Source organism: Lissotriton vulgaris, chromosome 10 (genome assembly GCF_964263255.1).
Source record: "Lissotriton vulgaris chromosome 10, aLisVul1.2, whole genome shotgun sequence".
Lineage (NCBI taxonomy): Eukaryota > Metazoa > Chordata > Amphibia > Caudata > Salamandridae > Lissotriton > Lissotriton vulgaris.
The window spans coordinates 506,001,623-506,026,473 of NC_141698.1; positions in this window are offsets into that span (position 1 = coordinate 506,001,623).

The window sequence follows — 24,851 nt, forward strand, 5'->3', positions numbered from 1 at the left end:
CAGTGAGTGCAACAGTAGAGAAAACATTGGATAGCGTAGGGGTAAAAATTACTATTACCACTCCAGAGAGTGCACCAGTAGGGAAAGCGTTGGATAGCGTAGGGGTACAAATTACTATTCCCACTCCATTGAGTGCAACAGTAGTGAAAGTGTTGAATAGCGTAGGGGTAAAAATTACTATTCCCACTCCGATGAGTGGAACAGTAGGAAAAGTGTTGGATAGCGGGAGAGTAAAAATTAATATTCCCACTCCAGAGAGTGCAACAGTAGGGAAAGCTGTGTGGCACACACATGTTTAGTGTTCATAAAGTACATCGATGCATTTCCTTCTGCAGAGAAATAATTATTTTGTTCAAATGGTACTCCTTTAAATATTGGATTATTTCATGACCTGCCCTTGAGAACTGTTTCTAGGAGTTGTCGTTTTTCAGCCAATATATTTGGGAAATTTTCTTCAGAATACATTGTTGTGTGCTCGTATTTGAAACTGTTATTGGAGGCGATTAGGCAAATCATATATTATGTGCAAAAGGAAAGAGAACTACTGCAATGCACAAATATATACGTGTGGATTTGAATGAATTTTAGGATTAATATAGGCCTTTTATGCATGGTCGCCAAGGATTTTTCACCTTTTGCTGAACCCTGTGTTTTTGCAAGTTAATTCAGTGACTTTAAGGATTGAAGAGTTGTGATTATTCCTTGATAGTAGTCACCCACCCCAAATAATAATCCAATTTCTTAGTTGCCAAGAAGCTCAGCTATGAGTTGCCCAAAGAAAGACTGAAGTCAGCTATGTTCTTTAGAACACATGACTGTTTTCTGCCTCCTTAGCTATCAGAAGGTTTGGAGCTTACTGATATTGTCATGGATAGGTACCTTGGGTCCTCAAATTCCACTGCAGGAGGAGTGGTAGAATATACATATACTTTTATAATGTTTGTACCTTTACTGTAGATTGTTCAGTTTGTGACGAGGCAGGCAATCTTCATCCTGCCTTTATGTGACAGTGGAGTGAGTTGTAAGTAGGAGTGACATACACATATAGGCAGGTCAGTATCTTCTTATTGTCTGAGCTCTGCACATTGGCGATTTGATTATTTTTTCAGGAAGTTTACATATAGGATGGTTTGCAGTAGTCCAGACAATGCTTTTGTTGAGACCCTTTGTGGAATGTTTTTAGGACCAGAGTAAGAAAATAGAAAAGACTGAAAGCAGGATCCAGGAAGAAAGATCCTATATTTTGGAAAGCAAAGAAATTGGATTAAAACATCAGTAAAGCATAAAAATCCAGAACAAAAAAATGAGAACGGATCTGGTAAATAATGAGGATTACTGGTATAGGTTAAGTTAAGGAACGAAAAAAACAATGGAGGGTGAAACACATAGGAAAAGTGGGTGTAGTGAGTCCCTCTTCATAAGGTAACTAAAAAAATTGTTATAGAAATAAATGCTTTTAATATTGTAATAAAACAAACATAATAATCCTATATAAATTAAAACCCACGTTAAGAATAGTGCCTCGATTTAAATTACGCTGAAATACATCTCCTTAGATTAATCACACGGTAATTAGCAAGAATGATTTGCTCACAACAATTTCCAAACCCTTCCTACGCTGGAAAATGTCAGAGATTCTGTCCTGTCTCAGGGGCGGCTGGTGACATTTGAAAGTGGTTGGGCATAAACTAATTTGCATATTGCACCGCAGCGATCGAGCGCAGCGAGTGAGCCCGAACCACCTTGCATCCATCCATACATCATTCATGCATCCACCCATCCATCCACCCACCCACCCTGCATCCATACATCATTCATTCATGCATCCACCCATCCATCCATCATACATCCACCCATCATGCATGCATCCATGCATCCATCCATACATCATTCATGCATCCACCCACCCATCCACCCACCCATCCTGCATCCACACATCATTCATTCATGCACCCACCCATTCATCCATCCACCCACCCATCATGCATGCATCCATGCATCCATCCATACATCATTCATGCATCCATCCATCCATCCACCCATCCACCCATCCACCCATCCATCCATCCATCCATCATGCATCCATCCATCATGCATGCATCCATCCATACATCATTCATGCATCCACCCATCCATCCACCCATCCTGCATCCATACATCATTCATTCATGCATCCACCCACCCACCCATCCTGCATCCATCATTCATGCATCCATCCACCCATCATGCATGCATCCATCCATGCACCCATCCACCGAACAATCATTAATGCACCCACCCTGCATCCATCCATCATTCATGTATTTTTATGACCATATAAAAATAAATTATGGACTCTAACAAGCCTTTAGGATCGATGTTGAAGGATGTGCCAGTTTACATAATACATCACCCCAACCTTTTTATGCTGGAAACCTTCTACCGCCCATGTATTTGCCATCCTGTAAGCCCTAGGTATGTACTATACAAATTCACATACAAACATACACCAACATGCATGCAATAATAAATGCATATATCATGCTATTCCGCCTCTACACTACAGTTTGTTAACATTTTGAAATTTTAAAGATAAAGCGAGATTGAGACGGAAAGAGTGTCAGGAAGAAGCTGAGGCACAGTCAGAGAGAGAGTAGCAAGCAGGTTCAGAGCGGCGTGGAGCAGTAACGGGGCGGGGGGAGACAGGTGGCAGAGGGGAAGAGCGGCACGAAGCTTTAAAAACAGAATAATAAAGACGAGTGAGAAAAAAGCTAAGGAATAAGGGAGATGTTTTGAACTGAGAGGGTAACAAATATGGTACGTGGTAGACGAAGAGACGAGACGACTGAAGTAATGCACTAAAAACACACACTCTTACCTCGCTGCCGGTCCCGGTCCGCGCCACCTGTGGGCTCTGCTCCCCACACGTCACAGGCTCACAGCGCCCCTGGCCAATCCTGGCGCCAGGGGCACAGGTACCCTTTCGCCCGCAGCACGCCCATTAGGGCTTCTGATGCGCATGCGCAACGCCGCAAAAACACAAGTGCGCATGCGTGGGCACGGGTAAAAATTTCACCCTCCGTCCCCACGCATGCGTACTTGTGTTGCCGCCTGTACGATCTCAATGAATCAACATGACGCCCGCCCAGCGGTCTGCCGTCATGTTGATTCATTGACATGATTGTCATGAGGGAGCTGCGGGCGGCGTTGGGCAGGGGGGGCTACGCCCCCACGCCCCAATGGACGAACCGCGCCTGTCTGTGGCAAAAGTAAATCAGTCTGTAGCTTTTGAATAGGTAGATAGGGCTGTAGAGGACAGGGTTTCTCCACTGGGAAAAAAAGTTGTCATTTAATCAAGTGCGTTTGCACTTGAATTTGCACAATTGCACCCATCTGACCAAGTAAATCTGTAGCTGAACATTTTAAATATTTTTTCAGCATTAGGCCTCAAATGTTTTATCAACATAATGTAAGTAGGGACAGTGGAATTATGCGGCAGGGGAGAGCCAAGTTATAAAGGGGGGTTGAGTAATCATGTGGCAAGAAAAGGCAAATTATGTGGAATAATTCTGCAAATTCTATGACAGTTTTAAGTCATTATTTTGTAATTTTTCTACTTGTTAACACTATCTGGGCATTAGTTCCAGTTTGACACTCAAATAGAGCAATAAGCAACAAACAAAGGTGACCAGTCAAACTTTGCAAAGGGCCTTCCGCAGCGCAGCAACGTGTGGCTGTGCTTTTAATAATTTTTTAAGTGTTTTCGCTCTAAACAAAACTTTTTTGTTAAAACCTGCTGATTATGCAGCAGGTAATGGATTATGCGGCAGATGCAGCAAATGTATAACTATGCTAAAAACGCCGGAGCGGCACACTCACATATATCCAGTGGCCCTGAATATAAGGTGCGCAGATTTCAATTTTTGTATTTTAAGCAACAAGTAAAATAAATACTTTTTAACTAACTGAAAAAAATATTGTGGAACTTGTAGTCCCGTTTGACAAAATGGGAGAAAGCTGTGGTTTAGCCTTCATAAATACTGCCACGGGAGAATCTACAGGGAACGCTGGAGTTGAGTAGTATCAAAGGCAATATTGAGAAACAGTTTTTCACAAGGAACTCTTGCAGGACAGTTCTGGGAATACAGTTTCGGAATTAAAAAAAATCTTTTTTTTGGGGTGTCTTGCATTGATGCACTTTGCATGAGCACCCGAATATATTATTATTATTATTATTTTTATTTTTAAAGCTCAGGCGGATTAAGTGGTTTGTCTAATGCAACTCCTACCAGGGTGCATAACAGAGGGGGGGATAGGAGCTTGGATGGTTAAAACACCGGTTCACTATATCGGATTGAGGGCTAGATGTATCAAGCCGTTTGTGATTCGCAAAGGCTGGAATTCGCAGAATTTCGGCTTTTGCGAATCGCAAACGGTCTTTTTGCATGTTTTGGCATGTAACAAAAATTCGCAAAATAAGGAATCGCAAAAATTTGCGATTCCTAATTTTTGCGATTCCTTAAATGCTATGTATGTAGCATTTTGGAATTGCGAATTTAGGTTAAGAAATCGCAAATTACCACCAACTTGTAGTTGGTGGTAATTTGCAAATTCTTTTAAAAATGCTGAATTTGGCATTTGTGAAGGTGTCATGTGACGCACATACATGCCCATTGGGCATGTATGTGTGCCATATGCACAAACATGTAAATTTCAGGAGTGCAGCAGGATGTCCTAGAGACACCCCTGCACCCTTGAAATTATTCTCAATTTGCGATTAGCAAATTGCGAATCGCAAATTGAGAATTATTTCACAATCATTCCTATGAGCCTCCTGGCCCATAGGAATGAATGGGAAAATATTCCTTAATTGCGAATTCGCAAATTGCGAATTCGCAAATAAGGAAGATTAAGAAATCGCTAAAAAATAGCGATTTTCTACATACATCCCATTTTGCGATTTCTAAATAGCGATTACTTAAAAATAGCTATTTAGAAATCGCAAAAGGGTATGTTGATACATCTACCCCCATGTTCCTAAACATCATAGCGAAAATAAAACCGAGTTTCTAAAGACGCCTCCCGTTCTGCAGCTTTTCCCTCCCAGTCTCAGATATCAACAAACACTGGCCGCTCACAGGCATCTCCACACATCTCATATTAGCAGTGTCGAAGCCTGTAAGAGGCCGTCTCTGAGAAGCCGCCCAACGCGCCATATTGCGCCCCTATTCGTGGGTCTAACTGGGGGGAGGCTGGACAGAAGTTAGTAGCATCCCCCGAAGACGTCCATTCTTTTAAGCACTATGCGGGAGGAGAGGGGGCTGGACAGTAGTGAGCAGCAGCCCCCCGAATACGTCATTTTTTGTAAGCACTATACCAAAGTTCCAGATTTCAAAATGAAACCGTTGAACCTGAACATTCCAGCTGCGTCCAATTCAGTCAGAGTGCACATTTGTGCCACTGAGGCATATGTTTCCACGCAGCTGTCAGGAATGCAGACCGGAGCAGGGCAAGTCTAGACGGATCTACCAAATAAAATGCAGGGGCCCCAAAGGAAACGGACAAACTATGCGGCACATGACAGTTTTCAAAGATGAACTGAGCTGAACGAAAGAATTAAATGCAATTAATTTTCAGACCACTTGGGAGCGAGACATCAAATGAAAATAGGGCCCTTTTGAAGACACCGAGCCAGAACGCTCCAGGCACGCTGAGGCGGTCTGAAATCCCTTGCGATTTGCTAAAGTTGTACGTTTAACCGTAAATTAGAAACATTAAATTAGGACTCGCCGCAGCTCAAAAACTGCGCAGTGCCTGAAATGAAATCTAGAAAGAAAAATATTCGGGGAAAAAAAATCCTTTCAGATAATTTTACTGTCTTCTTCAATGTGATTGTCCATCTTTGGGCTCACGATTCCTCTAGTTTCTATTGACTTGTTAATTTTTTAAGCATTTTATATAGTGTTACGTGTTTCCTTTCAGTTAATTCAGAGCGCTAGATGAGATATGAACAGGTGAGTGGCAGTCCAATTGATGGTGGGTGTCCCGTCCGAGATTCCTCTGTCCCTGCTCTTCGGTCCCTGCCTCCGAGGTGTGGGGACAGGTAAATATGAGCTCAAAGAGCCTAGTTCTTAAGTCTTTTATGAAAAGATTGCAATTTGGCTCTGCCATGAGTAAGAAGTTTCTACCGCCTGCGGTCCCGTACTTCCATGGATATGCCTCCATATTTGTTCCAGCTAAGGACTCTTTGGGAGATAAGGATTCCCAAGCTGTTTTCTTGGAAATGTAGCGGCTGGACAGTCCCTAGAGGTATTAAGACTTAGGCCACTGTAAGAATTGTGAATCGTACAAAGAACTTAGAATTTTATTTTTCAATTTAGTGATCATAGATTCATACAGATAGTTGCTGTTTGGTTCTGGAACCCATGAATCCAGTGAATGACCTTATTTGGGATCTCAGTGTAAACAATATTGCAATAGTCTAATAGGGCCATCGCAAGGCCTCTCATCAGATGTACCCAGTGGTCACTTTAGAGGTGTTGGTGGATTCTCCTGATTAGGGAGAGCTGCAGACCGATGCCCTTCTCCACCCTGTAGACCTGGGCTATGAAAGAGAGTTCAGGATCAAATATGTCTCCTTGGTTCCTAACTTTCTGTACAGTGGCTGTTCCTAGCTTGCCTGCAGTGGAGTAGATTCTTGTCATCCCATGATCAGGATTTCAGTTTTCATTCCATTCACATGAAGAGAAGTCTCTTTCGTCCATAAAAATATGGTCTGAACAGCTGAAGATGCTGGCCTTGGTTGCCAATGTTTTTCTAGGCCAAAAAGGATTGGCTTCTCATCGGCGTACATTCAAATAATTATTTGCTTCTATTCTAGGAGCTGCACCGGTGAGTGCACATTGAAGGGCAAGCATGAGAGGGCGAACCTGTTAATTTTAAATGTCATCTTCTGAGGTGGGTATTCCAGTGACTCAATTTGGATTGGTTGGCTGCGGTTGGAGAGTTAAGTCTGGGCTCATCCCAAGTAAGAGCCAGTTGTCCAATTAGTTCCTTAAGTATGTACAACAGTATGTCATGGTTGGATTGTAGTCTGCTGAGAACGAGGGCTGTGCTTTTGTCGGAGAACTGCAGCTCTTTGCTGATGTTGGCCACAGCAGTTTCGGTACCACTTGCTGAACCTAAATCCGGATTGGTGGTTTTAATGGCTGAGGTTAAGTTCAATGCATGTTTGTAGCTGACTTGTACCCTGCTTTCCTTGAAATTGTTGGGGCAGAGAAGGCCAAGATTGGCTGGTACTTGGGCCAACCTTGATGCTTCATTTTGGGTCATTAGGTGGAAGGAGATGAAAAACATCTGAATCAGACGCATTGTCGTAGAGGATAAAGAGACATGTTCAGGTAACTAAAGATGGATTTACAAATGATGTTACTTTTGGACTTAAAGAACAGCAGCAGGTCTTCCCAGGACTGTTGAGCTGAAGATAGTTTCAGGCTGCTGGGTTGGTTAAGTCCTGGTAGATTATAAATATTTTCTTGTTTGATTTGTAATCTCACTGATTCGTTTGGCAAGCTAGCCTTTTTTGGTATCCAGAATAGGTGATCCTGAGCGACTTCCACTGGAGCCTATCCCCATTTGACCCTGATTTCCACCACTGATGTTCCATGTAAGGGCTGATGTGTGTTTCAAACATTAAACACTCAGTTGGGCCACAGCACAAATGCCAGTAAAGAGTGAAAAATCAATTTTCATTCATTTCTTTATGCAGTTTTACCACATCATCACCAACACTATAGAACCAGGTTAAACAACAGAAACCCCATCTGCTTTTAACACATTCTAATGATAAGGGGTGTGAGTACTTTAGTGCAGAGGTTTCACATATAAGCCTAGGAGAACTGGATTAATTTCAAGTTTTCCATGATTTCGACTTGTTTAAATACAATTAATCTTAAATGTGACTCATTTACATAGTCTGAGGTAACTTTGAAAAATGTGCGTGGATTCAGCCATCCTGTACATACGTCGGACCCTCCTCCTTTAGAATTTTCCCATGTGGATGATACAAATGGTGACTACTTTGGTCTGACACACTACCTTCTTGAGCACTTTTTAAGGACTCCTACATTTTGTAAAATGTCACCCTAAGGATCAATGCTGATGTAATTCTTACTCACTATCATCTCTCCACAGAGTGGACAGGTTGCAGATTGGTAAAAGTCTTTAAAGCCATTTTCGGATCCACAGGCCAATAAGTGGTGGAGTTCCTTCTTCTTTGATGTAGAAACACACTATCCGGAACTACCTTAAGATTTTTGGACAAGTCTATAAAACACAGAGTGGCAGCAAATTCTGTCTTATCTTTGTTCCCAAGATGTGAAATAGTCTTGGCTGCCATCACTGACCATGCCACCAAACATTTCATGGAGCGGCTTAAAACCTTCCTTTTTCCTACGTACGTCTTCTCTTATGCCGTTTGTTGCAGCTGCTGTACCACCAGCATGATTTCAGGTTCTAGAACTCATGGACTCTCTAAATCCATACCTTTACGTTGATCAATTATTTCCTGGGCACTCCATTAACAGAAACGGAGTCCCTTAGATCAAGAGCATATAACACCAAAATCTGAACTTGATCATTTGAAAGTATTAGATGGTTGAAAACATGCAAGAACTTTGAAAAGTGTTGGGAGGATAAGTGTTCGATAATCTGGAGAGCAGATTGTGGCCATTAGTGGCGCAAATGGACAGTTGTAAGTGGATTCTCAGATTGACCGCCACAGCCAAAGCTCCAGATCTGGATCGACAAATCCATAGTGAGTTTTTAACCTGTCTGTATTATTACCTAAATCTGTATGGGATTGTTAACATGACATTTTGCCCACATGCAAGATTTAGAGTTCAACCGACCAGTTTGATCGAAGAAAATGGAGCTTTGAGAAGATGGGACAAGGATGCTCTTGTCAGTCAACTTCTTCAAATAACTTTTCTATAGCCTTTGGAGTAAGCTTTAAGGAAGAAGCAAAATATTAGAGGACCCAAATCTACATAGTTAGTGTAGGGTAACTAACAACAGATTAAAGTTAGTCACATTTGCCATAGTTGCTCAAGGAAGCAAATGTAGAATTGTTAGCAACAACTTTGAAATGGAGCATGAAGACACTGCTCTGCGGCTCCAGGATAATGACCAAGAATCACAGAGGGGTCCGGAGGAGGCCGTGTCACCATTGTCAGATTTTTGGTCTGTGTTAGATTCAATGCGAGCCAATGGGCACTACTAAACCCATCAAACCTATTATGGTCACTAAGGGCACCTGAATCAGAGCAATTATAGCAGGATCTAAGCTTTGACTGCGTAACTGTAGGAGGATAAGCCAACGTAGGTTATGAGTGTAGCTAGGGGTAGACAGACCTATTGATGGAAAATAATTGACTACTTAACCTCTTCAGCGCTGTGCTGAAGATTTGAAAAACGGGTGTGGTCATGACGGAACGGTTCAGTCATCAGCACAGCCCAACCGATGCTGATGACGGAACCGTTCCGTCATAAGCATCGAAGTGGTTAAGGATGCCCAATTATGGAGAGGCAAGGCAGGATGATGAAGAGGGAGCATGATTGTCCAGGATGAGTCGAGCGGAAGGAGGAATGCCACCGCAGGACTGTGCCTCAGGATTCCAAATCGCTAAAGCAACTAAGTAATCTTTGTGAACGGCGCCCAACACAGGATATATGTCCAACTCTGACACCAGTACCTTCGGCTATTGATGCAAGTCATCCACCATAGACACATTTTTCCACAATGGACCTTTGCCAATACATGATACAAACGTTGGGTGCCTATGTCTTTCTACAAGTGTAGATGCACAAAGGTGACCATTGGAATGGAGCCTCGTCACAAAGCAGTTGCCTGGAGTAGCTATCATTCTCTACAACCAACCAGAATTGTTATCATGTTTTAGCACATTTCAGGAAATATTTAGTTATAAATAAATTACATAAAATAACATAACAGGTGTATTTGTAAAGCGCACGATTACCCGAAAGTGTCCTGGAGCTGAATAACAGATGTTTATTGTTACCCAACTCAATGGTACTCAAAATGATGAACTGCAGTGTGTGGCAGTGTGACAACAAGATTGAATTACACATTTTGTTGTCATTTTGTCACTTCGAGCATAAGATAAATTAAGTTGCAAAACCAATTGGTGGGCTGTGTGGTGGGAGCGCAGTTAGGGGTGCATTTGGTAAGTGTCCATTTGTGTATGTGTGTGTGTGTGTGTGTGTGCACATGCATGCACATGTGCGCACTGAAACTGCTTTGGTCAAGATATCTGCACAGGTACATACTGGTATATGCTGTGAATATGTAAATTATCTTGCATTTTCTTCTTTAAAATGAATCAGCGCCGATATCTGTCCAAATGTCAATGCTTTTGTTATCAGAAATGCAAGGGGACGATATCGTGAATATTTTAACTAAAAGAATCATTTAAATTGCAAAATGAAATGAGACATTGAATTGCAAATATTGAGTGCTAAAAAATAAGTGCCAGGGCCCTTGTCAGAAGGCCACTGCAGCTTGCACCACCCATTGCCCCTGCCAGCGCTGCTAATGGCAGCACCAACACAGCTACTAACCATGAAACTCCTACATGTCTACAGTGTGACAGTTCTGACTCTTCCAAGCTCCCAGCACTATAACAATTGCGTGAGCAGTAGATATTAGTAATTTTTACTGTGTTTAATAAACAACAGCTGTGCTTATCTCTAAATTAGACAAACAGGGCCACCATGTGGAAGAATGTCATGGGTGCTGGTTGCGACAACTATGTGCCAGGCCCCGGAAACCACCGGCTCAAATTAAACACTGCAGACATTGCTATACTTTCTGGTCTTGGCAGATCAATATGCTAAAAACTGTTCCGAAACCAATGTCCACCTTCTCTTAAAGGGTGCATATTCAAAAAAATGCAGAAAAGCAGTGTTAGTAATGCCACACTCTGATCTCCAATGAAGGCAAATAACTGACTTCTTGTCCCACCCTTAGACCCTACAAAACCTCCTGTTGGATGTATAAGGTTAGGGGAAGGGCAAGAGGTGTAAATAGAAAATGTAAATGGGGTTCCAGGAGCACTGTTTACTTTTTTCTCTTTCACTGCGTTCATGGTTCTCGAACCCATGGGTAGACAGTACGGTGCCAAAATGCATGCCAATGGTAGGAGCTGGCTCCAATGGCTACACGTAACTGACATCTATGTTGTTCTTAAATCAAACGTGACCAGAGCGGTAAAAGCAGAAGGGAATTAGAAGGGATTGTGGAATATTTACACCACAGTATTGCAAGAGGTATGTCATTCAGTCGGCTGATTATTAATATATTCTCTTTGGGCCAATATGTTTCATAGAAATCTGACACATTTTCAGTGGATGCGAGGAGGACTTTCTTACTTTGCAGCCATGTAGTGTTCTGTAGGATAGGCAATCATCACAGTGACCTGGCAACCCAGTGGCCGGTGTGCCATCAGGTTAAGGGTATCTGACTGTGGAACCAGCTCAGTCTTCACCACTGGACATCCTGTGGTTCCCCCACCTGTAAATGAGAGGGTTTGAGGTTGGCGTACGGCACATGTGCCATTTTGTGGCAGATGTTTTACATCCTCCAAACTCCAACTGACCATACTAATGTCCAACAAAGGAATGTGCATAAAATATAAAAAGATAGTAATAAAATTCAATAAACTGTGAAAGTAGCGAAAACAATTCTACCTTGATAAAAAGAGGCTTAACATTACTATGGGAAATTAGAGTTAGGGTTCTATAATGGAGTTTTAATCTAGGAACTCGTTCAAGTCTATAAAGAATAAAGACATTTGAGAAAGGTTAAATAGTGGTATGGAGTTTTTTAACAATACAAAGTTCAAATGACAGCCCAGGTTAATAGAGCACCCTTGGTAAGGTGAGAAACATGAATATGGACCCCAGAATATTATTGGGACACAATATCGAGGACAAAATATATATTTAAAAATCAACAAATAAGTAAGTCTAGATTTTCTATACCTAAGTCCACATATATGTACTCACGCAGGGCATCTATCTTCTGGGTATGAAAATAGGAATAGTAAATATTTACTTCCCTACTTGCACCTTCTGCCCCTCGATATAATCTTCTCAATATTCTTGCAAGATCTTCCAGGGCCTCAATATTTATTGTACTATCCCTTGGTAGAGGGCTCTCCCTCTGAAGACAGTTATCTTCAAACGTAGAAAGTTATATACTCCTCTAATCACCCATGTGCCAGTAGGCCATAAACAGGATCACTGACTAAATATCGAGGGACAAAATATAGACTACCCAAAATATAGATTCCAAAATATGGACAGACAAAATATCGAATTCCTATCTACAAACAGGTAAGTACCAAAATATCGACCCCAAAATATCGTTTATATATATACACATTATAAAAATATCGAATTTCTTAAAATTAATGTAAAATTAAAAAAATATTAAAAATAAATAGCTATAATATACTTAAAAATACTTAAATTACCTTAAAATAATTAATTTAACTTATAAAAAAAATACAATCATATCTGTTAAAACATATATATTAACATAATAGTAATAAAAAATACACAATATTATTACTGTAGGATAGCGGAAGTGTAAAAATTACTATTCCCACTCCTGGATGTGTAACAGTAGGGAAAGCGTTGGATAGCGTAGGGGTAAAAATTACTATTCCCACTCCAAAGACTGCAACAGTAGGGAAAGCGTTGGATAGCATAGGAGTAAAAATTACTATTCCCACTCCAGAGAGTGCAACAGTAGGGAAAGCGTTGGATAGCCTAGGGATAAAAATTACTATTCCTACTCCAGAAAGTGCAACAGTAGAGAAAGCGTTGGATAGCGTAGGAGTAAAAATTACTATTTTAACTCTAGAGAGTGCAACAGTAGGGAAAGCGTTGGATAGCGTAGGGGTAAAAATTACAATCCCACTCCAGAGAGTGCAACTGTAGGGAAAGCGTTGGATAGTGGGAGGGTAAAAATTACTATTCCCACTCCAGAGAGTGCAACAGTAGGGAAAGCGTTGGATAGCAGAGGGGTAAAAATTACTATTCCCACTCCAGAGAGTGCAACAGTAGGGAAAGCGTTGGATAGCGCAGGGGTAAAAATTACTATTCCCACTCCAGAGAGTGCAACAGTAGGGAAAGCGTTGGATAGCGTAGGGGTAAAAATTACTATTCCCACTCCAAAGAGTGCAACAGTAGGGAAAGCGTTGGATAGCATAGGGGTAAAAATTACTATTCCCACTCCAGAGAGTGCAACAGTAGGGAAAGCGTTGGATAGCATAGGGGTAGAAATTACTATTCCCACTGCTGTGAGTGCAACAGTAGGGAAAGCGTTGGATAGCGTAGGGGTCAAAATTACTATTCCCACTCCAGAGAGTGCAACAGTAGAGAAAGCGTTGGATAGCATAGAGGTAAAAATTACTATTCCCACTCCAGAGAGTGCAACAGTAGGGAAAGCATTGGATAGCATAGGAGTAATAATTACTATTCCCACTCCAGAGAGTGCAACAGTAGGGAAAGCGTTGGATAGCATAGGGGTAAAAATTACTATTCCCACTCCAGAGAGTGCAACAGTAGGGAAAGCGTTGGATAGCGTAGGGGTAAAAATTACTATTCCCACTCCAGAAAGTGCAACAGTAGGGAAAGCGTTGGATAGCGTAGGGGTAAAATTTACTAATCCCACTCCAGAGAGTTTAACAGTAGGGAAAGCGTTGGACAGAGTAGGGGTAAAAATTACTATTCCCACTCCAGAGAGTGCAACAGTAGGGAAAGTGTTGGATAGCGTAGAGGTAAAAATTACTATTCCTACTCCAGAGAGTGCAACAGTAGGGAAAGCATTGATAGCATAGGGGTACATTTTACTATTCCCACTCTAGTGAAAATAAAATAATATAATTCACATAATTTTCAATTAATCAATTATTAAAATGTAATTATCAATTAAGAATTAATTAATTACCAATTACAAATTAATTAACAATTTAATCAAAATAAATACCAATTAACTAATTAAAATATTTAATTAATTATAATTAAATTACTTCCCACCCTATTCCCCTATAAACCCACAACCCGCTACAGAAAATAAATTAATATTATTCACATAATTATCAATTAATCAATTAATAAAAAATAATCATTTAAGAATTAATTAATTACCAATTAAAAATTAATTAACAATGTAATCAAAATAAATACCAATTAATTAACATATTTAATTAATTATAATTGAATTACTTCCCACCCTATTCCCCTATAAACTCACAACCCGCTACAGAAAATAAATTAATTTAATTCACATAATTATCAATTAATCAATTAATAAAAAATAATTATCAATTAAGAATTAATTATTTACCAATTAAAAATTAATTAACAATTTATTGTAAAGAAATACCAATTAAATAATTAACATATTTAATTAATTATAATTAAATTACTTCCCACCCTATTCCCCTATAAACCCACAACCCGCTACAGAATTAAATTACACAATAATTAAATAACATAAAATTAATTACTTAAAATAAATTACAAATATATATATACTTTTCACACATATACTAACATAATAAACACTTAAAAAAATCGATATTATTAAAAATTCGATATTTTTCATAAACTATATTATGTACTTCGATATTTTGACTGTCTATATTTTTAAAATCGATATTACATTACTTACCTTCAAAACGATATTTTTGATGTCTATATTCTGTCCATTCAATATTTTGTCCATTCTATATTTTGGACTCAATATTTTGGTTTGTCTATGTTTTGGAATCGATATTTAGCCCATTTACCCATAAACAATGTTAAATGAAAATGTCCACCCTCAGATCATCTTGCCAAATATTTTAAATGACAAATACTAAAAATGAAATAAAATGCTCTGTGTGAACCCCAGCCAGGCATTGAACGAAGCACAGAGAAGGATGACGGAGTTACAAAAATGAGTGTTTTTAATTTCCTTCTAACTTTGGTAATGGATTGCATACTGTACCCACCACCGGAAACTTATTCCACAAAGCACCAGCATGTGTATCTAACATACTTTCACCTACCTAGGACTTACTGGTCCTGAAAAGGGCTACTCCAACACCCCTGCCCCCGCCAACCTTTTGCATAGTTTTGTATTTCTCTGTAATTTTAACTTTGTTTGTTCACCTCTGTATACTATGTAAAGCGCTCTGATACCCTCACGGGTCAAGTTCGCGCTCTATAAAACACAAAAATAAAATAAATAAAATACTAAAAATGTGCCCTCTGAAATGAAAAAAGGGCGTGGGTGTTTAAAGTCTAAATTGGAATGATCACATCGATCAACTTAGGGATCCACGTGAGCGCCTTGGATTTGATTCTAGAAGTGATCAATACCTAGTGCAGTTCCCTCAAGCCTGTTGAAATATAGTTGTGACCACGTACTGTCAAACATTTCACACCACCAAATTCTGAGCAACTTGAAATTTAGTAAGCTTTATCTTTGATGTACCATTTAGTAAACTACTGTCACATGCAAGTTTGGAATTTACAAAAAACGAAGAAATGGCAATATGGTTCTATACCCAAGCAAGTTCAATACCCTGTGGAAGTTTGACATAATACTCTGCAGATGACAGAATGGCAGTTGCATGGCCATCTAGTGACAAATCAGCATCTAGGGTCATTCTGTAAAAGTTAATGTCACCCCTCTGACTGTCAGCCTAGCTGTTGAGGGCTCGATTCACAAAGAGACTCTGCAGTGGTAGCGGAGGCTCCACACTCGTGGCGGAATATCCACAATGAGAAACTTCAGTGTGGAGGTTTCGCCACAAGTGTGAAGGTTCCGCCTTGACTGTGGAGCCTCCACCGCAACTGTGGAGGTTCTTTGTGAATCAAGCCCATAGTGTTCACATTTCACTTACCATGGAGACAAAATTATTAGTCAGCAATGGCCAGAACGCATTGCCCCTGCTTTGATTATACTGTCCCTTGTGCATAGATGATAGAGAAAAATTGATATCTTTGATCTCTTGAAAATATAATCCACTTGAGCAGCCCATTAGAATATGCCAAAACAACCCTTATGTAATTACTGGGGTGGCACCATGAGCAAAATAACAATGGCTTAAACCAAGATCTTTGTGACTGGGAGTGAATGTATGCATTGTTCAGCATTCCGTCCATCATTTGTTTCTTTTGCTTTTGATGCCCTAAGTTGGAAGGGTATGCCCACACGGGGGTTTCATGCTCATTAAGCCACTGGATTCAAGCTAGCCTGGCTGATGAGGGGTGATGCCCCAAAACCAGTCCCAGGATGCTTGTTTCTGGTCCAGGGAGGACCTGGCTCGGCAGTTCGGGCTGTACTGTGCCTATGAGGAGCAGAGCCAAGACTGATGCATATGGTTGGGTCCAAACTGGAGAGGTGTGGGGAGCAAAAGAACGATGGTTTAAACTCAGATCTTTGTGACTGTGAGTGAATGCTTGCATTGTTCAGCATTCTGTCCATAATTTGTTTATTTTGCACCAGGCTCCTATGTGGCACACACATTTGTGACATGTCCTTGACTTGTGATGAGCCTTTCTTGCCAAATGCCTATTACTTTGTAAAAAGGATTTGGATACCATCTCCTCTGGAATGTATAAGTGGGTGGTGGCAATACAAGACTACAGTTTTGTGGTTGAGTTTATACTGGGTACAGAGAACAGCGTGGCTGATTGGCTTTCTCGCCTTGTTGCAGCTCTATCTGATATGGGGACTAGTGATGTGTAAGAACAGTGGAACTTGGAGTACTATAAAGTCTGTCAGGTCACTGAAAGGGCAGTCATTGAAGTGCAATAGAGGAACTTGATGAGATCTGATGTTGAGATACATTGTGTACTTAAAATGATCACTGATGGATGGAACAGGAGGAAGGGAGTTAGTGAAGAAGTGCATACATTTTGGAACATGAGAGAGGAAGTGTTGGTGAGTGAGGGCTTACTCATTCACTGTGTCAGTCAGAGAGAGAATACATTATTTAGGACATCAAGGTCATCAATGTATCTCGAAACCAAGAAGAGGACCAGGTTGCCCTTCTGGTGGTCTGGCATTGATGTACAGGTTGAGCGTGGTGTGAGCGATTGCGAAAAGTTTAACACGAGTGATAAGGTGTATAAGACCAGGGTGCAACCCAGGGTGGTAAGAAAACCCCCTAAATGGGTCTGGCAAGAGGTGCCACTAGACATTTTAGGGCATGTCACATGCAGAACTGGTCAATCATATATCCTTGTTTTGATTGACATGTTTTGAAGGTGGCCAGAGATCCAGATAACACAGAACATAGAAACCAATGATGTCATTGGATTTCTGAGTAGCATTTTCAGCTGGGAAGGACTGCATGAATGTATGTTAACAGACAAGGGTGTTCAGCTAGTCTCTAGGAAATGGAGGATTTCTTATTAAAGAATGGGATTAAGCACAAGAGATACTCACTCTATTATCCCAAAACCAACTGCTTGGTAGAGAGTTCCAATAGGGGGTTGAAGAAATCTATCCAAATTGCAAAAGCAAAGAATGAGGATTGGAAGGCAGAGATTTTAGAGAGAGTGAGACCATACAGACATACGCCCCACCCTGTCACTGGCAAAGTGCCTCTTGACTTGTTCAGGGCAGGAGGCCCAACACTCTCATGTTCCTAATGTGATGATCATTGAGTAAACATGCCATTGACATCTGGCAGTCCCTTCGAGACAACAATTGGGATCTGCTTTTTTTAACAGAAACTTGGCTGAATGACACTACGAATCCCACCATCACCCTCGCCCTTCCGGAGGGTTACTGCATTGTCTGTGCCAATAGACCTAATGGTAAACAGGGAGGTGGCGTCGCATTAATCCATAAATCCAAATGGACGGCTACCTTCCCTCTATATGACCCTCTCGATTGTATAGAAGGCCTACCTTTCAGTGTCCAAATCTCTCCGTCCACTTCCAGCTCAGGAATACTTGTCTACCGCCCTCCCCATTCTAATACCTCCCATCTGCCGGCCTTGGCCGACTATATCATTCAGCTTAGCACTCGCTATGCCAATTTCACTGCTCTATGGGACTTCAATCTCCACGCAAATGAGGATTCCTGCTTGCACAGCCAAAATTTTATCTCTACGCTGGCGGCCTGTAATCTACTGCAAATAATAGCCTTACCCACGCACAAAGCGGGACATACACTAGATATGATCTGTTCCAACCTTCCAAGTATTCGGGCAGCCTCCCCCATCCTGGTCGTTTGGTCGGATCATTTCCTCATCCCTTTTGAGATAGATATTTTCTGTTCCACTAGACCCACTATCCCCCCTAAAGCATCAGGTAGAAACTGGAGTCGTATCACCCCTGAAACGCTCCAGGAATACTTAAAAAATTCCCAACCCATCCCGTCGTCTGATCCAGACTCTGGTATTGACCATCTGGATGCCTGGATTAGTCAAGCCCTAGAGGCTCTGGCTCCACTTAAATCTATTAAAACCTACAGGGCTACACCTTCTGCACCATGGTACTCCAACGAGCTTCGTCAGAAAAAGGCCGAACGCAAATCTTTCGAACGCTTATGGAGGCAGAGCTATTCCCTGGATAGTAAAACCATCTATAAGACAGCCCTCAAAGAATACCGCAGAATGATCGAGGAGCACAAAAGGGACTACCTGGCTTACAGAATTAAACACGCTAATAACGGTGCCAGGGAGATCTTCAGCATAGTTAGGTCCTTCACGGACCCCAACGCGCTGATGCGAATTCAGCCTGCCTCCCAGTCTTTGTGCGATAAACTTTCACAATTCTTTGAGGAAAAAATAGAGACCATCTATTCCACTTTCCCAATTTCCTCCAGTGAAGGCCCGAAAGAGGAATCCACTTCTCACATGCCCCAGTCCCCCTCGCTGATTGACTTTTCAGTCATCTCCGAAGCCGACTCTATGGCAGAACTACTCAAATGTAAGTCTGGCTCGCCCAATGACCCCTGGCCAGCCAAACAATACAAGAAATTGGCTCCCCTGCTCAATCCCTACTTGAACCATATCTGGAACGAATCCCTAAGAATGGGCTGCTTTCCCGCCAAATGGAAACATGCCTCCCTGATTCCCATTTTGAAAAAAACAAATTTGGACCCTGACAACCCCAGTAACTACAGGCCGATTTCTCTTCTGCCTGCCCCAGCTAAGATCCTAGAAAAACTGGTACATTCCCAGCTGGCGAATTACATCGAAACCAATGGGCTCCTACATGACTCTCAGCACGGCTTTCGGTCGGGCCACAGCACGGAGTCAGCCCTTGTTGAAATGGCTGACTCGGTGAGATGGTCGCTGGACCGGGGGTCGAGGGCGGTGTTAGTGCTGCTAGATCTTTCAGCGGCATTTGACACTCTCTCTCATAAGATCCTGCTGAGAAGACTGGGAGACCTAGGCATTGGCGGAACGGTTCTTAAGTGGCTCGCTTCTTACCTATGTGACCGCACACAGCAGGTATATACCTCTCCTTACACCTCCTCAGCTAGACCACTCAAATGGGGAGTCCCCCAGGGCTCATCCCTGAGCCCGCTTTTGTTTAATGTCTATTTCACCCCCCTAGCTAAATTGATTGCACGAACTGGGATTAAATCCACCTCCTATGCTGATGATATTCAGTTACTTTTTACCTTTGAGACTCCCTCCGCTTCTGCCTTTGATCCGCTGAAATCCTGTCTCAGAGACATCTCTAGTTGGATGGACTCTAATTCCCTCCGACTCAATGCTGGAAAGACAGAGATCCTGTTTTTTAACTCACCATCCCCTTTGGATTCCAATCTGTGGTGGCCAGCTGACCTGAGCCAAGCCCCCACGACCAAAGACTCGGTGAGAAACTTGGGAGTGCGCTGGGACAATCAGCTTAGTTTTAACGCTCAGGTCGAAACAGTAGCAGCATCCTGTTTCGCAAAGATCAAGACGATTAACCGGCTTATCAACTATCTGCCGGCAGACTGCCGTAAGACTGTGGTACATGCACTTATAACATCTCACCTTGATTACGCCAACGCACTATATCTTGGTATCACAGCAGGCCTTTGCCACAAATTACAGACTGTCCAAAATGCTGCCGGCTGGTCGAGAGAATCCCAGCCAGACAACACATCTCTCCCCTCCTCCGAAAACTACATTGGCTACCGATAGCCAAGAGATGTGTATTCAAGGCCATGACGCTGGCCTTTCGTGCTTCCAAGGGCAATGGCTCAGCCCACTTGAAAAGCACTCTGAAGCCGTACGTCAAGGCCAGGACATTACGTTCTAACTCCCTTCTTCTCCTGGAAACCCCAAGATTCAAACGCTCTCTTACTGGAGGGAAAACCTTCGAGGTCTGTGCCACTCAGTGCTGGAACAAGCTTCCGATTACTCTACGCGCATGCCAAACTGAAGTGGCATTCCGAAGGTCACTAAAGACCCACCTTTTTTCCTCATAAGGTTCTCCTCTTTTTCCTACCCTCACTGTCTCCAAGTTTTACCAGCGCCGGGACGCCCCGTTGGGGCAGCTGTGCGCTTTACAAAACACACAAATAAATAAATAAATAAATGTGGATGAGGAATACGTTTATAACTGGTAACTCAGAGGATGAGTTGTGGATAGACGCTCAAGACTTAAAAATGTTGAAGAGGAAGAGACATTTTGACGTAGGACATGCAACTTTACAAATCTAGCATGAATGTGGGTGACACTGTGAGGGTAAAATACCCACAGAAGCATGGGTCTTCTAAGTTTTCATTCCCTTTTAAAGTGATTAAGTTATTTTAGAATGCAGTTAAACTGGATGACAACTGCATCAGGAATTTGAATAGAATTACTGTGGTTCGTCCTGATTCACCATGTCACAGGGTCTCACTTGGAAGGAGCTCAGATGAAGAGCTGACTTTGAGAGGAGCATGCGTTTTTGAGTGACTATGTGTTATAATAAAGATATCAAGGAGATTCAGGGAAATGTTATGTCGTGCTATGTTTAGATGCTATTTTAGATGTGATATTTAGTCAAGGATGTGTACGTTGATTTTCTTGTTTTCACATCTCTTGCCTTTCTGGATGTTTTGCCTTTATTTATTTTGGTGTTTGGTTTTTCTATCTACTTATTTTAGTCAAAGTTGTATTTGGGGGAAGATGTGTGGTATTTTTATTGACAGTGTTCCTTATGTAGTTTATATGCAGAATACTCCTCTTGGGTTTATTCTGAGAATGTTATAATGTTAGAAATGCTTATGGCTTTAGAATGGTTTGGGAGTCAGATAGCAGCTAGCTTTCTTTATGGTTAGGGCTTTTCTGTATTCTGAGTAACTTATAATAAAGGACACTATCTTCATATGACTTTGGAAGCATTTGTACTTCTTCACAGAGTGTTTGTCAATCACGTCGTGGCTCAGCCCTGTCGGTAGGATATACATTCCTCACTTCACTCTATTGGCTCTATGGACGTATCCTTATGGATCTACTTGAGTGCTTGCATCGGTCATTATGATAAACTAAATTGCATCTGTATCCCTGTGAACATCTAAACAAACTGAAGGACTTTCAGTTAGTAGCTGACTTAGAAAACCTAGTAATGGGGGAAGAGCTACCCTGGTATGAGGAAATGATAAGACAACTTGTAGAATGCCTTAGAATAAACATTAAACGGGGGAAGCACAGTTTGACAACGAAACTCCCATTACATGCTACTAATAACCCATGGTTTGATGCAGATTGCCGCAAAGCAAAGGCTGCTATTAGAAAGAGTGAAAGAAGCCTTAGGCGCAGTTACAATTAATTAGAACATCAAACCCTTAAGAAACAAAGGATAAAATATAAGGCATCAATTAGAGACAAAAAAAGATCTTTTAAAGAAAATTGCTGGAAGAGTCTATTAGTGGCAATTGAAGAAAAAAATGTCAAAGGCTTCTGGAAATTGATACAGGAATGTACAGGGAAAATATCAGGGTCCATGCAATGTTCTGTTCCAGAGGATAAGTGGGTAATTTACCTTGAGGAGATCTATGGCAATTGGCCAAGGAGGGAGGCAATACAACCATCTAGTTGGCCAGGAGTGAGGGATTACAGAAGTAATGGAGCAGTTCTCCCTAGGTCACATCAAAATCGTGATAGCGACCTTAAATTTAACACGAGCTGCTGGCCCAGACAATCTACCCGCCATTATTATAAAAACAAATATAGATTGGTGGGCCAATTTGTTTGCAAAGACGTTCTTAAGTATACTAAAAACAGGAACATTACCAGATAGCTGGAAAGGGGCTATCATTAGACCCATACACAAAAAAGGTGATGTAAACTCCCCCAAAAACTACCGCCTGATAAATCTCTTGGACATTGGGGAAAAAGTATTCTCTAAAATTATTTTGGGGTTGCTAAAAGATTGGGCTGAAGAAAATGGTATAGTACCTCCTGAACAGGGGGGTTTAAAAGAAGGTCATTCAACTGTGGATCATTGCTTTGCCCTCTGGGCGGTAGCGCGGAAGTCCATAGAGCAAAGGGGTAACCTGTTTTGCTGCTTTGTGGACTTCCGCGCAGCATTTGATCTTGTAAGCAGGGAGCAACTATGGTCTACCTTGAAAGGCTATAAATTATATGCAGACCTGTTAGCCCTTATCCAGGCCTTGCATACAGACAACTGGGCCCAGGTAGTCCTGGATGTGGAGGGTGGATTGTCTGGTAGGATCCAGATTGGAAATGGCCTTAGGCAGGGGTGCGTATTAGCCCCGTTGCTCTTTTCTTTGTTTATAGCGGACCTACCCCAGATCCTAAAAGAGGTTAGAGGGGCGAGTCCAAAGTTAGGGGGTAACCATATATCCTGTCTGCTTTATGCAGACGATTTGGTGATCATGGACCAGACGGAGATAGGTTTGCAGAGGAAACTAGATATGTTCCATAAATACTGCCTAAATAAAAAATTGGTAGTAAATATGGAAAAGACTAAAATCCTATGTTTCGGCAAAAGTAAGACCCGGTTCCCTTGGTATTTGGGTACGGAACCTCTTGAGAGAGTATCGGAATATAGATATTTGGGTGTATGGTTCACGAGTAACCTGAATTGGACCACCCATCTGGAAGCTTTAAAAATTAGGGCAGCAGCTTCTATAAAGGGCTTAAAAAGGTTTAATAGCTTTTACGGAGATTTGTCAGACGGGCCGGTTATTAAGGCCTATCTGGCAATGGTCCCCGCGCAATTCCTATGTGGATCAGAGGTTCTCCTCCTCAGTGGGAAAAAAGGTTGGGATAAAGAGGAGGGTATGATCCTGAAAAGCTTATTCTCGTTACCTAAATCAGCTATGGTACAGGCAGCAAGATTGGAGATGGGAGTCACTTCCTGGACAATTACAACCAGGATGGCACTAATACGGTTTTGGCAGCGTCTGGAGATAGGGGAGGCGCCCAGAAAAATATCACAGTGGTGTAGAGAGGAAATTACCTCCAGTGAGTTATCATGGGCTAAAGAAGTCAGACTCTCATTAAAGGAAGCTTATGGGAAGTTAGGAATAGAACTAGATGCCCAGTTAGGACACACCAATATAGGCAAAAAAGAACTACGGTCATTGGGAGCGGATGTGTCCCGTACATGTGATCACGAGTACCTTCGGCAAAAAATATCAGTGTCCCATATGATCCAAGTATGGAATTCAGAAGATCATCCCTACCCGTACTTGGATAGGTTGCCGAATCAGAAATTAAGAAGAGAGGTTTTAAAACTGAGAATGGGTGTAAACCCCTGTTATGTAAATACCAGGGTTAAAAACCTCATGATTAATAGTAATGGCAATTGCACATGTACGTTAGGCTCCACCTGTGACATTACTCATGTTTTATTAGACTGTAGGAGGACCCTTGATATACGTAAGGAGATTTTAGGCCCGTTATTCAAAAATTACAGGATTACGAATAGGAAGCAAGCTGCAGAGCTCCTGGTGGGGATGGGAAACCTGGATATAGTCTGCGCCTTGGGGAAATACATGATTCGAGTTAGGGAGCTCCTCCAGAATACAGAGTTATAGGCATATGTTATCGAGACTGTACTCTAATGTATGTATTATGTTTGGAAGGTCTAGTCAGATATGTTTTCTTATGTGTTTTTAGGTGTACAGACAAAATATCGACTCCAAAATATCGACTGGACATAATATCGAGTTTTAAATATAGACTGGACAAAATATCGACTGGACATAATATCGACTACAAAAATATCGTTTTTCAGGTAAGTGAAGTAATATCGACTGTATAAAATATAGATAACAAAAATATCGAATTTTTAATAATATATAATATTTTATAGTGTATTTTTATGTAATAATATGTGTGAATAGTGTGTATTAATGTTATAAAATATTTTATTAAATTAATTTTGTTTTTATAATAATTGCGTAATGTAATTCTGTAGCGGGTTGTGGGTTTATAGGGGAATAGGGTGGGAAGTAATTTAATAATAATTAATTCATTAATATATGTTTGTTAATATTTGTAATTAATAATTAATTGATAATTAATTAATATTAATTAGTTAATTAATTAATATAATTTTGAACATATTTTGTATTAGTAATTAATTGTTAATTAATTATTTGTAATTAGTTAATTACATTAATTAGAGTAAATTTTTAATATATTTAATTTTGTGTTATTTTTAAGTAATTAATTTGGAAAAAATAATATTAATTATTAAAATAATTACAGCTAATGTTCTAATATATTTACTTTATTGTTATTGTTAATTAATAATTAATTGGTAATTAAATAATATTGATACATTTTGGGTAAAGGAGCATTTTTAGGGTTCAGGGTCA